General features: G+C 45.2%; 1 protein-coding gene and 1 long non-coding RNA gene across 6 annotated transcripts in view; one reads left to right on the top strand and one right to left on the bottom strand.

The window, feature by feature from the left end:
- TENM4 (teneurin transmembrane protein 4) overlaps nt 1-18,197 on the top strand; it is a 2,118,216-nt gene that overhangs the window by 1,189,990 nt on the left and 910,029 nt on the right. The window lies entirely within an intron of this gene.
- LOC127483684 (uncharacterized) lies at nt 7,437-13,262 on the bottom strand. The gene is made up of 4 exons (XR_007910172.2): nt 13,069-13,262; nt 12,369-12,468; nt 10,974-11,052; nt 7,437-10,074 (listed from the first exon to the last, which is right to left on the bottom strand). It is a non-coding gene; the product is annotated as an uncharacterized lncRNA (long non-coding RNA).

Here is an 18,197-nt window from a genome sequence, read left to right as displayed (position 1 = left end):
CAAGTAAAACTTTAGTGTCTGGCATGTGGCACATGCACAGTGATTATTAGCTATTAAATAACTTGCCCAAGACTACACACTTTGTCATTAACAGAAGTGAGCCTCTGACTGCCTATATGTAGAGCTATAACTCTCTCTGCTGGCTTCTGAGGTCCTATTTCCTCTCCACAGCCTCCTGTTATCTGTGTTCCATCCAGTAGAATGGAATGAATGAAATGCCAGGAGGTCTAAGGACCTGCTCAAGGCCACATGTTGGGTTTCTTGGTAACACCCTCCCTCTTCAATCGATGCACAGCTCTACTCTATACAGTTAGGAGAACCAAGGTTGAGAAAAATTAAGCAACTCACCTGGTGATACCCAGCTATTAGGTGGTGGTACAGGGATAGGAACCCACATCTCAACTCACCTTATTGTTTCTCAAGTCTTCTTTCCTGGTCAGTCCATTCCACTCTTCCCAGAGAGCTTGAAAAAACAGAGGGGAAGACAGACACAGAAATGGAGACAAGAGAGAGAGGAATAGAGAAAGAAAAACTGGGAAGAGCTCTGTAAGCCAAGGACACCTTGTAATCTTCCTCTCTTCCAAGAGGTACTTAAAATGATGAAAAGTTGGTAATTTTTAAGAAGAGGAGGATGAAAAATAATGCAGTAGCTGCTACTTGTGCAGATCTTCAGCAAGTCTAAATAAATCGTGATCCATAGTGGAATCATTGAACACGGAGAGGGAAATCCGGGCTTTGTCAAGCTTAAATTTATTCAGTCAAAGGCTTACCTCCTCCCACAGACAAAGCTGGTGCTGGGGTGAACATCACCCGGGTGCCCTTGTGCAGTTGAAGATGTGCCATTCGGCTAATTAAACACTCACCAATTGCAAATGCAAGTTCCCACGCTTCCTGGAGTCCCCACTCTGGTCGGCGCTTGTTGAGCATCCAGCACATTATCCCACCCAGGATGTGCCTGTGTTGATGTAGGGCCCCCCAGAGCAGGGAGGGGAGCAAGGATCTGGGGAATCTGAGACTTGGGGGCTCCGATGGTATCTCATAGGAACATGCCCAGAGCAGTGGTTTGCCCACGGCTACCAATAAGATGCTCTGGTAAGCCAAAGTGTGTTCTGGCTCTCACATACAGATGCATCTCCCCACCCTCTGCCCTAGCCTGGTCCTCAGTCTGACTTGCCCTGCCTACTCAGCCACCTCTCCAGCCCCACATCTTCCTCTCAGCTCAGATACTATTTCTCCTCAAAGAGTCTTTATTGCATTTCTCTCTCTCTCCCTTCTCTGAATGTATGCAGCATCCTCAAGTTTCCAGTAATGTTATCTTCCATGAGATATGTAAGGAAGACATTGCACACCAAGGAGAGAAAAAATGTGGCTCAGTGTGCATGTACTTCAGTGTGTGTAGACTTTGCATGCCCACAGCCTGGGCCCCTTTTGGCTGACTCAGTCCTGCCCACTGTCCAGTGCAGGAAGCACAGTCAATAGTTCTTGACAAGAGGAAGCCCAGCTGGTAAGCCCCCAGCCCAGGAGTTACTTACTGATTGGCCAGCCTGACACTCACTCATTCACTCAACAAACACTATGTGAGCCATTGTTATATGTCATGCTTGGTTCTATACGCCTACAGTAAAGCTGCCAACAAAACAAAAACAAAAAAATATATACATGCATACACTTACACACAGACACACACACACGATATGTCAGGTTAGCAATAAGCACTTTGAAACAAGAGAAAGAAGGGCATTTGGAAGTTCTTGGTTGTGTAGAGGGCAATCATTACACTTAATGATCAGGGAGAAATCTGTCTTATAAGGCAACAGTTGAGCAGAAACCTAAAGCCAGTGAAGGAGTGAAAGGGGAGGTTAATTTTGTGTGTAAACTTGACCTCAGAGTGCATGATTTGGGATATTTCCGTGAGGGTGTTTTTGGATGAGTTTAACATTTTAGTAGGTGGAGGAAGGCAGATTGCCCTCATTCATGTGGGTAGATATCTTCCAGTCGGTTGGAGGCCTAAATGAAACCCAAGATAAGAGGAGATTCCTCCTGCGTGGCTGCATTTGAATGGGGCATCAGTTTAGTTTCTTCCCTGTCTTCAAACCCAAGGTGATGACTAGGTTCCCGTGGGTTCCCAGCAGACTGACAAAGATCTTGGAACTTGTCAGTCTCCATAATCCCGTGAATGAATTCCTTATGATCCATCTCTGTCCATACAAAGGTACTTTAAAAAGTGGATAGGAAATGCATATTCTGAAAAATGCACATTATGTTTGGGTTTTCTATCTGATGGTTCACTCCCCAGTTGGCCACTAATGTTCAGAACTGTGCAGATCTGAAGCCAGGAGCATCTTCCAGGTCTCCCACATGGATGCAGGGGCCCAAGGACTTGGGCCATCTTCTACTGCTTTCCCCGGCCATAGCAGAGAGCTGGATCAGAAGTGGAGTAGCTGGGTCTTGAACTGGTGCCCAGATGGGACACCGGCACTTCAGGCCAGGGCGTTAACCTGCTGCCCCACAGCGCTGGCCCCTCAAATAAAATTTTAATAAATTTTTAAAAGATTTATTTATTTATTTGAAAGAGTTACACAGCGAGAGAAGGGGAGGCAGAAAGAAAGAGGTCTTCCATCCGCTGGTTCAATCCCCAGTTGGCTGCAACTGCCGTAGCTGTGCCGATCCAAAGCCAGGAGCCAGGAGCTTCTTCTGGGTCTCCCATATGAGGGGGCAGGGCCCAAGGACTTGAACCATCTTCTGCTTTCCCAGGCCGCAGCAGAGATTGGATCGGAAGCGGAGCAGCCAGGACTCAAACTGGCACGCATATGGGATGCCGGCACTGTAGGCAGCGACTTTACCTGCTACACCACAATGCCAGCCCCAATTTTAATAAATTTTAGGCGGTGGATGCAGAATGGCTGGAGTGAGAGCTGCTGCAGTATCCAGGCCACCTCTACTGGCCATTTGGCTTAGGGTGATGAAGACAGGTGCAAGTAGAGAGGCTCGGGAGATACCGGAGTACAATGAGGGTGGGCAGAACAGTGTCAGAACAACTGTGTCGAAGTTTCTAACCAGGGTCTGCCTTTCTGAGATGGGCAACAGGAAAGACATGTCACGTCTTTAAAAATGGGTGGGAGGCTCAAGCACAAGGTTGTATTTTCAAATTCCTCAGCTGAGGAGGTTTCATGACAGGCCCCACCTCAAGGAGTCAGTGTTGCTCAGGGAGAAAGGCAGGTGCCTCCACGGCAGGTGTGCCCAAGCTGAAAAGAAAGGGTTCCCCACTCAGCATTCCTTTTTCCCTGTGACTATTTCTTTTGCTATGTGACCTCCTGGAGAATTGCGGCTCGCCTGCAATGAAGTTTTAGAAGCCTCAGTTCTCAAAATCCCCCCAGCACTTGCCATGTTCTCTTCTCAGTGTGTGACAAATGACATCACAAAGGCACTTCTTAAAGGGAACTGTCTTCCACAGAGTGGTAAGTGTTGTCATTTCCTAAAAGCAGTCACTCTATCCTGCAGGCTGAAGCAAAGTTCTCAGTGTCAGTGCAAGATATCCACCTATCTTAACAGAGTGAAGGGAAGTGCTCTTAACAGTTTCCACATGGAACATTCTAGATTCTTCATTGCCTTCAGCAGTGAGCCAGTGGACCCTGCACCTAATCTGGGATGCAGGAGACTTGAGTTTCCAGCCACTCATTCATTGTGGATTTTTAAATGGATCTCTTAGCCTCCTGCTCCCCACATGATGAGGTGGGAGGCTTCATTCTTTCTAGAATGAGGATCTTCTATCAGCTCTGTGCGACTGAAGGGATGCATTTGTCATCTGTGATGGGAGCACAAGTTGTATACGCATTACTTTTAAAAGATTCCTTTTTCAAATTTTTGTTCAGAGGCCAGGGGTTGGGGGTTCATTTGCTGGTTAACTCTCCAAAGGCCCATGATAGCCTTAGACCTAGACTAAATCCAGGAACTGAGAACTCAATCTACTGCTATGAGGGTGGCAGAAAGACAATCACTTGAGCCATTACCACTGCTTCCCAGGATCTGCATTAGCAGGAAGGTGGAGGCAAGAGCTGGAGTTGAATATCAAGCTCAAGCATTTCAATGAAGGATGCAGGTATCTTAACCAACATCTGAACCATATTCAGATATACTGGCCCTTATATTTCCATTATTAAAGTATATATTTGTCATCCCACCTGCTATACCATGATAACAAATCACCCTCTTGGAGAAGGATAAAAATGAAGAAAGATGAGGGGATAGATGATCCTGAAGGCAAGGCAAGGTGAGGCAAGGTGCTGGAGAAAGGCAAGTCTCCAAGGAGCTATTGACGTGTGCAAAGCACCAGTGCAGTGCTGTCACTAGAGTCAATGGAATCTCAAAGTCCAGTCCTGTGTGAGGAGCAAAGGGGTAGGAGTTGGGGGTGTGTGTAGCACTATATTGATAGAGTGAGCAGGGATTGGCTCCTGCAGATATTTAAACTCTGAAGTTTTATGTTAAGGGTTGATGGAATAAAGGTGGACACTAGATCTAATGATGGCCTCTGAGAGATAGTTCTGGTGGGAAGCCATTGGGGGTGTATCCTCAGAAGTAGTTCTCTGAAGAGAGTTGGTTATTTAAGCCAAGTTCAGCCCAGTTTCTTCCTCCCTTTCTCCCTCTCCTTCTCCCTCTCTCCCTCTCTCCCTCCTTCCTGGCTCATTAAGTGATCTTTCCTCTGCACCCACTCCTCCATGGCCAGTTCCCACCAGACACCAGACTAATGAGGCCTTCTGACTCTGAACAGTGAACCCCCAAATTGTAACTCAAAATAAACCTTTTGTTTCCCAAGAAGCTCCTCTCTGATATTTTAGTTGAATGAATTGATTAACACAAAGGACAAACAACAGTTGTCTCCGATCATCATGATGATTTGGACTCTCAAGCAAAATCCTAAGAAGTTGAGAAAAATTCTATGATGTAGAAGGGTAATTACTCTGCCATCAAAACAAGACAAATACACCATCAGAAGAGAAAACTATAGGCCAATCTCTAAATGGACTTACTTACAGATGCAAAACATCTCAACAAATGAAATTAAATGGCACATTATAAAGATTATATATCATGGCTGGTGCCGTGGCTCACTTGGCTAATCCTCTACCTGCAGCACTGGAACCCTGGGTTCTAGTCCTGGTCAGTGCGCCGGATTCTGTCCCCGTTGCTCCTCTTCAGTCTAGCTCTCTGCTGTGGTCCAGGAAGGCAGTGGAGGATGGCCCAAGTGCTTGGGCCCTGCACCTGGCTCCTGGCTTTGGATCAGCGCAGCGTGCCGGCCATAGTGGCCATTTGAGGGGTGAACCAACGGAAAGAAAGACCTCTCTCTCTGTCTCTCTCTCTCTTGCTGTCTAATTCTGCCTGTGGAAAAAAAAATATTATATATCATGACCAAGTAGTGTTTGTTCCTGGAATGCAAGGTTGGTTCAACAGATGAATATCAATTAATGTGAAATATGACATGAACACAATAAAAGATAAAAAAAATTTTAAAAATCCCATGATCATTTCAACAGATTCAGGAAAAGTGACAAAATTCAGCAACCTTTAAGATTAAAAAAAAAAAAAAAACCTTCTCAAAAAAGTAGGAATAAAAACCATATATGTAAATCCCACAAGTGACATCATACTCAATGGTGACACTCTGAAATCTTTGCCACTAAGATATAGAAAATATGCAAGGGTACACATTACCACCACTTCTATTAAACATAGTACTGGCGCCAGCGCCGCAGCTCAATAGGCTAATCCTCTGCCTTGCAGTGCCGGCACACTGGGTTCTGGTCCCGGTCGGGGTGCCGGATTCTGTCCCGGTTGCCCCTCTTCCAGGCCAGCTCTCTGCTGTGGCCTGGGAGTGGAGTGGAGGATGGCCCAAGTGCTTGGGCCCTGCACCCCATGGGAGACCAGGAGAAGCACCCGGCTCCTGCCTTCGGATCAGCACAGTATGCCAGCCGCAGCGCGCTGGCCATGGCGGCCATTGGAAGGTGAACCAACAGCAAAGGAAGACCTTTCTCTCTGTCTCTCTCTCTCACTGTCCACTCTGCCTGTCAAAAATAAAAAAAATTAAAAACCATAGTACTGGCACTTCCTAACCAGAACAAATAGGCAAGTAAAACAAATACAAAGCATCCAAATTGGGAATAAACCAAAAAAAAGAAGTAAAATTGTCCCTGTATGCAAACAACAGCATGGTCTTACATATGAAAAACCTGGGGCAATTATTGTGGCTCAGCTGGTTAAGCCACTGCTTGGAATACCTGCATCTCATGTTGGAGGGTTGGGTCACATACCAGCTTCTCTGCTTCTAATCCAGCTTCCTGCTAATGAGTCTGGGAAGATAGTAAGATAGTAAATGATGGCTCAAGTGCTTGGGGCCCTTGCTGCCCATGTGGGAGACACACATGGAGTTACTGGCTACTCAGGTTCAGCCTGGTACAGATCTAGTTGTTGTAGAGTATATGAGAATTGAACTAGCTGATGTAAGATCTCTCACTGTTGCTCCAATTCCCTCTCCCTCCCCTTTCTCTTTGTATCCCTCCCTCTTTCCCTCTCTCATCTTCCCTCTCTTTCTCTCTCTGCATTTCAAATAAATTAACTTTCAAAAATTAAAAAAAATAAATAAAACTTAGCTATAACAAATAAATTCAGTAAAGTTACCGGATAAAAAATTAGTTGCATTTCAATACATTGAAAATGAGCTAACTGAAAATGAAATTTAAAAACAATCCATTTATAGTAACTTGAAAAAGAATAAAATACTTGGAGATAAACTTAGCTAAGAAACTGAAGGAACTGTACACTAAGAGCTATAAAACAGTTATGGAATAAATTAAAGACAAATATATTAAAAGATAGCCCTTGTTCATGGATTGGAAAAGTAAACATTGTGAAAATGTCCATAGTACTCAAAATAATCTACAGATTCATAGTATCAAAATGCCTATCAAAATTCCAGTTTCATTTTTTACAGAAGTAAATTCTAGAATTTATATGGTAACAGAAAAGACTGAGTAGAGAAAATAATTTTGAGAAAAGGTGGAAACATTATACTTCCTGATTTCAGTATATATTACAAAGTTATTAAAATGTAAAGATGTTGCCTTAAAAACCAATGGAACAGAAGAGGGCCCAGAAATAAATCTTTTTACAAAGTCACCAAGAATACCAAATGAGGAAAGTATAGTCTTTCAACAAATGATGCTAGGAACATTGGATACGCATGTGCAAAAATAGTGACATTGGGCACTTATACGTTATGCAAAAATCAACTCCAAATGGATTAAAGACATAAGTGAGACTTGAAACTGTAACCCTGATAGAAGAAAACATTTAGGAAAAGTTTCATGACATTAATCTTGGCAATGATTTCGTGGATATGATACCAAAAACACAGGCAACCAATTCAACTGGGACTATAGCAATTGCAAAGGAAGCAATCAATAGCATGAAAAAGCCATCTAAAGAATAAAAGAAGCTATTCTCAAACTATTTATCTGATAAAGGACTAATTTATAATATATACATGAAACTCCTATAACTCAATGCTTAGAAATCCAATAACCCTATTTTTTAAATGGGCTAAGGACTTGAACAGACATCCCTCCAAAAAAAAAAAAAAAAAGTACAAATAGCTAATGGGTACATGAAAAAAAATTTAGCATCACCAATCATCAAGAAAATGCAAATCAAAACCACTATGGGATATCACCTCACACCTGTTAGGGTGGGTATTCTTTTTAGCAAAAGACAAGTGTTGACAAGATTGTGGAGAAATTAGATTTCTTGTACCCTCTTGGTGAGAATGTAAAAGTATGTAGCTATTATGAAATATACTAAGTAAGTTTCTCAAAAAATTAAAATTAGTGCTACAATATGATCTGGCTATCTCACTTTTGATATTTACCTAAAATAATTAAAATCAGAATCATGAGGAAATGTTATCACTCAGATGTTTATCGCATCACCACGCACAAAAGCCTGAATGTGTAAACACTTCTAATGTCCATCGATGGATGAATGGGTCTTCTCAAATGTGCCGCATACATCCAATGGGGTGTTACTCAGCCTTACGCTGTGAAAACACGGATGAACCTGGAGGACATGATGTTAAGTGAAATATACCAGGTGCAAAAGGACAAAGACTACATGGGCTTGCTTATAGGAAGCATTTAAAGTACTCACACTCACAGAAACAAAGAATAGCATGGTGGTTGTGAAGGGCTGAGAAGAGGCGGAAACAGGGAGTTGCTGTTCAACATGTGTGAAGTTTCAGTTATGCAAGATGTCTGCTGCACGGCCTGTGTCTACAGGCAGCAGCATAGTGTCCTTCGGCATAAAAATCTATTAAGACAGGAGAACTCACGTTGCATTCTTACCACAAGTTTTTCTTTAAAAAAAAAAGGGTGGGGGGAGGGATACAAAGACAAAAAAAAAATTCCAGTGCCAAGAGGTAACCACTGGTAATTTTCTTCCAGCCTCTCTCAAAGATCATTCCAATGTTGCCTTCCTACTGTACAAGTCCTCTGACACCCTATCCTTGTCACATAACGGATTTAGTAATATGCTGGAGCTGCCTTGTTCTTGTTCACACCGCCAAGGCGCGTCTCTTTCTAACTCAGCATTCAGTGGCATCACCCTGTTGGCCTGAAATCACACCGCAGACATTGGCAGACACTACAAAGCAGGGGGGTTTCATTTTTCTGGTGGTTAAACTTTACTGGCCTGCCACTGGTTGCATCATCACCTTTATCAATGTCTTGAAAATTTACTTGTAAAGAAAATTTTTATTGTACATAGCAACCCATAAAAATCCTAATTTCCAGATGTTATATGCAACTCTTCATTATAAATAATGCTGTAATGAACAAATTAGCACCTAAGTATTTTAGCATTTCTTATTATTTCTTTAGCATAGATTCCTACACAGGGAATTACCAGGCCATGTTTCCTCAGGTTTGAAATCTATTGGAAAAATTACTTTCCCTGAGAAGTTATACCGATTATAGTCCCACAAATAATGTGTGAAAATGTTCACGTAACTCATTAGCATCAAATGTGGTTCAAAAATAGACAGTTCAATGGCACACCCAGCCAAAACAAATACTAACACATAAGGTCTACATAAAAATGATAATTTTGCCTAAGTGCCACAGATAAAGGATAAACAATAACCTAGTTTAAAATGTGAAAACCATGAAGTGCGGCAGGCTGTTATCTTGAATGTAGAAATCCTTTCTAGGAATCCATTCTTAAAAACTCAGATCACAACCAAGAAAACAACTGAAGACTTACACACACTACTATTCCAATTCACTGTCATGCTCCCATTTTGAACCCTCCCAGTGTTCTATTCCAAGAGCAGAAGCAAAGCAAGCCCTGGGGTAGCAGGGCTGCCCTGGCCCTGTCTCAATATATCTGGTCATCTGAGCAGTGCTCAAGGACGGGACTGGAATTTGCTGACATTTGTTATAGTGTGAATAGAATCAAGCTCTCCTCTTCCACTGGAAAAGCCATGCTTTAACCCAGCACAGGGAGCCAGATATAAATAGGGTTCCTGGTTTACTACTAGAAAAGACAGAAGAAGTGGAATTTAAAGCATGCAATAGCAAACAGTCTAAGAACAATTCCAGGAGAACAGATGGCTCTTCGTTGGTGAAACGGAAGCTCTGTTGATGCTGCCCACCTCCAAGGCTCCTGGAGTGGAGTTCACGCTTCCTTGGAGATTTTAGCTGTTTTCTTTAGAATTCTGGCTCAGAGACTGTGAGAAACTGAAGGGGGGAAAAATCACCCAAAACAGCCCTTTGTTCCTGAATGCCAGATTGTTGTCAAGAATCTGGCTATATGTAAGTTTGAGAAAATTGGTCTTCCTGCAAGTAGAAATCAGAGCCAGAGAGAAGCAGATTCTAGTGTGCAGTGCATTTCATTATGTAAATTGCTCCATACCATTGATGTAAGGTTGTAATCAATCAACAACCATGTGCTGAGGACCATTCAGCATCAATCTAGTTATGGGGGACCGCAGGCATGAGTCCTTGATCCTGTCCTCAAGAAATTCTCCATCTGTGGGAGACAATTGGCTGAGATTAGAAGCAGAGGTAAAGTAATGAACTAATGTCTACGGAGCAGGCACACGTGCTATTGGAAAAGAATGACAAAAGTTTGTTACAGCCGTCCCAGAGAGCTTTGTACAATAAGTGCAGGAGCTGGGAGGGTCAGGCCAGAGGAGTCTACAGTTCGTACTGGATACCGGCATCATTTTGTTTTCCAGATCAATATTAGTACACACCTATTTGACCAAATAATTCAAATCAAGTCTGAACACGCTAAATCATTTAGCAGGAAATAAAGACTCCCAGTTAATGCATGAACTGACCCAGCATGGTCCCTCTACCAGAATATTGAAAAAACGATTTTTAAAGATGTTGTTTGGGGTCTAGTGTATCAGGCACCAATAGGCAATCAGCTTTTATTTTGCCTTTATTTACTGCTTTTATTATGGTAAAATATATATAACATGTAACATGGAATTTACCATTTTGCCTGTTTTTAAGAATACAGTTCAGGGATATTAAGTACATTCCTATTGTCATGCAACTGTCACTACTATCCCTCTCCAGAATTTTTTCATCAACCTAAACTGAAACTCTGAACCTAGTAACTAGTAACCTATTCTCTCTTCCCTCAACCCCTGGTAACCTCCATTCTACATCTGTCTCTATGAATTTGACTCTATCTCATGGAAGTGAAATCAAGTTCTCAGCAAGAAGCAGATGGCATAATTGAGGTGAATTTCAGAAAGAGAGTACAGTGCTCTTTAACTTTCGATCACGTTATGTCCTGACAAACTCATTGTCAGTTAAAAGTGCCATACTCACAAAATGCGTTAATAAACCTGGCACATAGGACATCAGCACTTAGCAACACAACACACTGTAGAGTTCGGGTTTTCCCCCTCTTACCATCTCGGGGCTGACAGCTTCCTGTGCTTGCTGCCACTGCCTGGCCTCGTCCGAGAGTATCCTACCACGTAGTGCTAGCCTGGAAAAAGTTCAAAATTCAAAGTACAGCTTCTGCTGAATGTGCATCACTTTTGCAACAGCATGAACTAAGAAAATGATTCTAAATTGAGCCATTGTGAGTTGGGAGTCATCTGTATTTGCAAAGATTTAGCCAGGCTTCAGGACAAGGAGATTAAAAACTACATGACCATCAAGTGCAGGGAGCTGTCACCACCCTAGACCCACAGGTCCAGTGACAGTTCCCAGAATCCAGAATAGATAGCTGTGTGGTTCAGGCCACTGACAGGAGCTGGGGCTGCAGCTAACACACAGGGAACTGCAGGAAGGGAGTCTGAGCCCCAGATACCACGGCCTCCACTCTCCTCCTACACTTTGACCTCCTGCCAATGCTGCCTGTTGGCACAGGCAGGGTGAAGAAACTGGAAAGTGATCTGGGAGCCAGATGGAAAATATCCAGGAGAGAGACCTCACTTGATGTACGTTGAACATGCAATTAATGTGAATGGGCCAGAAGTTGACTATGCAATAAATTAAGAAGGGGTGGCTGTGCAAAGAGAGAAGTGAAAAAAACTGTTTTCAAATTTATCAGGAAATAGAAATACGCATCTCAATATCTACCAAAACAGAATAACCCTCTTCCCAAGTAGGTCGGCCAGATGTGTTTAGTATTACAGCCAAGAGAATGAAGGCTATGGCACAACTATGGTGTCACCATTCACCACCATTGGTGAGATCGGTCATGTTGTCCACCTCAATCATACCATATTCATCTAGAAGGACTCTGGTATGGTAAAAGGAGTGATTGCAATAGTCTTCAGTTTTCCAGAAATTTCCCCTACCTGAAGATATTTAAATTGGTTGATTCTTCTAAATCTCCCATCAGTCCTCAGTTCACAAGTGTGACTCTGAACTCACCTATCACGTTGATTAGCATCACCCTTAAAACCTACAGGGTCATATAACTTTTCTGACCTTTTGTCTGCATACATATGGGATGGCATTTGTCAAGTATGAAGCTCCATGGCAATATAAGAGGAAGTTGAAATTAGCATTTACTGTTCTGGAAAAAAAAACAACAGGGAAACTCTGGCAGGTAACAGTAGAAACCAGAGAATAGTAAGTCCAGTTAGCTTTGGAAGCATTGGAGAAAAGAAAAGCACTCATTTTGTAAAACCTAAAAGAACCTGTCAGTGTCTCACTGTGCCAGGCACGGGAGTAAGTGTTGTAAGGTGTGGGGAAGGGTGCAAGGTAGCCACTTCACAGGGAAGCAGTTTCCAGTTGCAAAAATAATTTCAAATATAAGCAGGAAACTCATAACAGGAGGCTTGAGTGTACCTGTGAACAGCAGGACCCTAGGGACCATAGGAGGGAAATCCTCCAGACTGTAGACACTGGGTCATCACAGAGGGCTTCTTGGAGGAACCGCATCTTGAGGCTGGATAGGATTTGGGTAAGAAAAAGAAGGCAATGAGCATTGGAGCCAAGCATTCACTTACTCTTTGGTTCCGAGAGCACCTATGTGCTCGGTCACTATCTGATGCACTGAGTTCTTAGTGCTTCCGTTCCTTCCCCCACTGAGTCTCTCCAGCTGCCTGCCCCGCAGACAGGAGTCCTGGATCTTGTCCCAGCTCTACTGCTATGTCCTCAGGAATTTCGCCGAAGCTTGATGGAAGCATGAAAACAGCTTCCCACTCTGGGCCTCAGTTTTCTGATGAGGAAAACAAAATTGTTGGACTAAATGATCTCTAAGGTTCCTCTCACCGCCATCATTTTATGACTTTTGCATCAGAAGCCTATGTTATCACTCACCTTCTCTTCAGAGCTACCTATTCTTACATCTTCTCCAAATAAATATCTAAGCCCCATGCCACAGCAGTTCCCAACAGCTTAACCCTCTCCAGACAAGCCCTGCCTCTCAGACTTTCATACAACCCCTTGCATCTGTCCAGTGTTTGCTCCTACCCCTCCTCAGCCTAGCCTGGAAGTCTGCCTTGACCTCCACAGCAAACTTCCTCTGTTTCATTTCTTCTCTTACCTTAGTGTCTTTGACCACCCATGAATGAGCTGCATCCTGGCTCTTTTCCCCATTTCTTTCCCCCATGGGGCTTCTAGCTGTTCAAGTTCAAGGCTCTTCCTCCAGTCATCACAGCATCACCAGCAATTGTCCCAGGTATTAAATTAGGCCTGTTACAGAGCAAATGCACAATGGGGCCTTTGTGGCCAGCACATCTGTTCCCCTCTCCCCTGCCATTGACCCTGCCCACGTGTCTCTACACTAGGGCTTCTGCTTATTCTTTGCTTCACTCCCTCCTAAAGTCAGCTGGAAGTGGCCCATGATGACTCCTTTGATCTCTCTGACCACTCAGCTTTAGCTCTCACTGTGACAGCCTTACTCCCTAACAGATCACATCCTAGGCAACTGATAAGCCATGGATTGGCTACTCTTGAAAATCCAGAAACCACAGTTGTGCATAAAACTCCAGGCTGCAAAGAATGGGCACTATGGTTTAAATATGGATTGGCCCCCAAACTACACAGTTTAGTCCTCTAAGTATTTCATTTTTTAGAAAGACTACCACAAGGCAATCCTCTCTCTCTCTCTCTCTTTTTTTTTTTTATTTGAAAGATAGAGTTAGACAGTGAGAGAGAGACAGAGAGTGTGGGGAGCAGCAACTGGGAGCAACTCGGACTAGACTAAGTTACTGGAATTAAGACTTATTCTATGCATCTGCTCTCCCACAATATGGCACTGGGAGAGGAGGAAACAGCTTCTACGCAGCTGCCTCCAGTTCAACCAATAAACTGTAGGACCTGCTCCTGATTGGAGGAGAGCAGCATACTCGGCATGTGGGTAGCAGAGTTGGGATTGGTGGAAGAGGACTATAAAGGAGGAGAGAGACAACATGCACCAGGAACATCTAAGGGGAACATCTGAGGGAACACCTGTGCAGCCCCCGAGAGAGCCGGCCGGCGGTGTGCCGCTCCCCTGCAGAAGTGGGGAAGGTGGCCAGGGGGAACCGCCCTTCCACGGAGGTGGAAGGGTCGGCAGCCAACCTGGGAAGAACCAGCAGCAAACCCGGGGAGGGCCGAGCAGACGAAAGAACAACGCAGAATCCTGTGTCGTTCCTCCACGAAGATGGGGAGCGACAGAGAGAAAGGCCTTCCTTCCGTTGGTTCATCCCCCAAATGGCTGCTATGGCTGGAGCTATGCCGATCTGAAGCCAGGAGCCAGGTGCTTCCGCCTGGTCTCCCACACAGGTGCAGGTGCCCAAGCACTTGGGCCATCCTCCACTGCTTTCCCAGGCCACAGCAGAGAGCTGAACTGGAAGAGGAGCAGCCAGGACTAGAACCCGGTGCCCATATGGGATGTCGGCACCGCAGGTGGAGGATTAGCCAAGTGAGCCACGGCACCGGTCCCTCCCTCTAAGTATTTCTATTAATGATTTATTTATTCATTATTTGAATGAAAGAATAACAAAGGGAGAGGGGGAGAAAGAGAGAGAATGAGAATGAGAATCTTCCTTCTGCACATTCACTCCCCAAATTGCTACAACAGGGATGGAACAATCTAAAGCAAAAAGCCAGAAACTCCAGCCTGATTTCCCATGTTGGTGGCAGGAGCCCAAGTACTTCTGCCGCCATCCCAGGTACATTAACAGGAAGTCAGATCAGAAGCACAGCAGCCAGGACTCAAACCTGCACTCTGATATGAGGTGCTGACATCACAAGTAGCAGCTCAACCCCCTGTGCCATGTATCCAGCCCCTACTAGTTTTTAAGATGAGAAAATTAGGGGTCATGCTGTGGCATGGTAGGCTAAGCCTCTGCCTGTGGCACTGGCATCACATATGGGCACCAGTTCATGTTCCGGCTATTCTTCTGCTACAACTTTCTGCTTATGGCCTGGGTAAGCGGTAGAAGATGGTCCAAGTGCTTTGGCCCCTGGGAGACCTTCAAGAAGCTCCTGGCTCCTGGCTTCAGATTAACCCAGCTCTGGCCGTTGCAGCTATTTGATGAGTGAACCAGAAAATGGAAGCCTTTTCTCTCTGTCTCTCCCTCTCTCTGTAAATCTGCCTCTCAAATACATAAATAAAAATCTTTAAAAATAATAATTAAAAAGATGAGAAAACTAGCTCAGAGAGAGGGTCTGTGACTTGCCCAAGGTCACTTTACTTGTGACTGTGATAGATTGCTGCTTCTGGAACCTCCACTTCTAATTTTTTTAAAAAGATGTATGTGTTTAGTTGAAAGGTGGTAGGGAGGGGCTTCTGTCTATTGGTTCATTCCCTAAGGAAGCAGGAACACCATCTGGGTCTCCCACATGGGTGGCAGGGACTTGTGTTCTTGAGTCTTCATCTTCAGCTTCCCAAGTACATTAGCAGAGAGCTGCCAAGACTCAAACCAGCACTTTGACGTAGGATGCCATCTTCCCAAGCAACAGTTTAACCTAATGCCCCATGCTGTCTGCCTCTGATCTCCAAAGTATGTGTTAATGAATTAATAGAATAAAAACTTAACCCAAATATGATATTGGGAGGGGGGATCTTGAGGAAGTGATTAGGTTCGAGTGGTCATTTGAGTGGAGCCCCCATGATCGAATCCTAGTGACTCCATCAAGATGGAGGTAGAGATAGACATGAGTCCTGTCTTTGACCTTGTGATACCCTGGGCCATCCCATGACTCTGCGAGCCAGAATGTCATCACCGGAGACTGAATCAATGGAGCTAATTGATCGTGGTCTGTGAACCTCCAGAACCACGGGCCAAAAACAACCCTCAATACTTTGTAAATTAGGCTGCTCCAAATACTTATTATGGCCACAAACATCTGACTGGACTCCAACCCAAGCAAATCTGACCTCTAGAAGAGACCTGTGTTGACCCATCAGGACCAACTTATACCTCCCACCTTCAGACTAGCTGGCTTCAGAGGATTGGATCCTGGTTTCAGCTTGCAGGCTCTGACTGAAAATAACGATATTGTGATTCCTAGAGAAGGGGTGTTCCCGATGTGGCTGCCAGAAACACAGTGAATATTCAGAAGCACTGGCTGTGGAATTGGTTTCCATGACATACCTCACTGACCATGCACCAATGAGCAGCGCCGTGTCCTTCCCCCAGATGTCCCCAGGTGAGGGGCTGTACCCCAGGATAGATCACAATACCCCCATCCATTTTGGAGGCAATCATATTCTTCAAGGCTCCAATTTCCCACAATTGCCCCAGGAAGTGAGTATCAGGCCTCCTCTTCAAGCCCAGGTGAGGCTGTGGCCAGACACAGCTGGAATGCAGAGGCAGCAGTGCCGGAGAGGGGATGGTCCCCACAAGGTGCCTCCGTCACAGACTCTGCAGCGGATTCAGCTGATTCAAAGACTGTTTCAATGAAGCTCTTTGTAATAAATCGCTCCTCTCCTCGCTCACAGCAGGGGGCCAGCTGCTGCCTGCTCTCTCAGCATAGAGGGCACAACTGTGGGTTTAGAACCCTGGGAGGGCAGATGGGCGGCCTCTTAGCATCTTGAGGATGGCTGCCAATTTGGGTTTGTGCTGCCATTGGATCTGTTTTCCTTTCCTGATGCTCATGTGACATGATCCAGGGAACAGCATGGTGTCTGGGAACCAGACCTGCGTTGGCAGGACCTGACTGGGACCCCAAGTGCATTCCTTCCTAGTTTTACTTCAAGAGCATCCAAGCTCTGGTCTCCTGTGAATCTGGTGTTAAACTCAAGTGGTTCTGGTCCCTCGCAACGAGAGCCTACAGTCCAGCTGGGGAGACACCCCAGTAAACCCTCAGCCAGTCGTACTGCATGTGCTGTAGCAGGGGACACTGTCCCCAGAGAAGGGAAGTGCTATCCAGGAGGAAGAGATGGCCCCTCAGGGGACTGCAAGGTAAGCAAGGCAGGACCCGCCAGAGGAGAGCAAAACAAATAGAAACCCAGACACACAGCCACAGCATTCATTGGACATTTGCCACAGCGGCCAGAGCAGGGGTAGAGCCACACATTGCTCCATGTTTCTAGAGAGTAGACAAGGAAGTGCGGCCAAGCCTGGAAAGGGAGGCAGGGGCCAGGGCATGCAGAGCTGCTGTAACAAAGGTGGCTTATCCACAACAGAAAGGCATGGCTCACAGCTCTGCAGGCGGGAAGTCCAAGACCAGGCTCCAGTAGCATCAGTGTGTGATTCAGCCTCATCGCCTGCTTCACAAAGAGCACCTGCTCATGGCATCTTCAAACGATGACAAGGACCAGGCTGGGGCTCAGGCTCTCATCCGTATGGAGGGATCATTTTGATCACTCAATCGCCCCTCACAAACATCCCTTTGTCCATTACCATCACGTTGGGGGTTAGGTGTGAATATATGAATTTGGATGGGGCAAGTTAAGACCGTAGCATGGACTTCAAATGTCATCCTTGTGGCACAGCAGGTTAAGTCACCACTTGTAATGCTGGCACCTCATCTGAGCTTCATTTCTAGGCCCTGCTGCTCCACTTCCTATCCTGTTCCCTGCCAATGTCCCTGGGAAGATAGTAAAAGATAGCCCAAGTGCTTGAGCCCCTGCCACCCACATGGGAGAGCCTCATGGAGTTCCTGGCTCCTGGCTTCAGGCTAGTCTAGCCCCAGCCAGTGAGGACATTTGAGGAGTGAACCAGCAGATAGAAGATTGATCTTTCTCTGTGTGTTTCTCTGTCTCTCTGTGTCTCTCTCTCTCTCACTAATACTGCCTTTCAACTAAATATAGTAAATCTTTTTTTTTTTTAAGAGTTTGTACAGTTTGGAGATCATCAGCTGAATGCTTAGGCAGGTGCATCACATGGACCACCTGACTTCCAGTGTCCGCTATGTAATAGGAGATAATAAAAGGCCCCACACTCTGCAGGACTGTGGACAGGACCACCCACTCCTTTATCAGTAAACATTCATTGAGTGTCCCATGAGTGCCATCTGGGGGTGGGTAAGACTGTGTTACCACCCTTTGAGTGTCCACTATCCAGGCAGGCATTCACCACAGGGAGAGCTAATTTACAAGTCCAGGCTGGCGCAATAGGCTAATCCTCCACCTGCGGCGCGGGCACACCAGGTTCTAGTCCCGGTCGGGGCACCAGATTCTGTCCTGGTTGCCCCTCTTCCAGGCCAGCTCTCTGCTGTGGCCCGGGAGTGCAGTGGAGG

Source organism: Oryctolagus cuniculus, chromosome 1 (assembly GCF_964237555.1).
Source record: "Oryctolagus cuniculus chromosome 1, mOryCun1.1, whole genome shotgun sequence".
In the NCBI taxonomy this organism is placed as follows: domain Eukaryota; kingdom Metazoa; phylum Chordata; class Mammalia; order Lagomorpha; family Leporidae; genus Oryctolagus; species Oryctolagus cuniculus.
The sequence above is the reverse complement of the archived record's forward strand: the minus strand, read 5'-3'. Positions and strand labels throughout refer to the sequence as shown.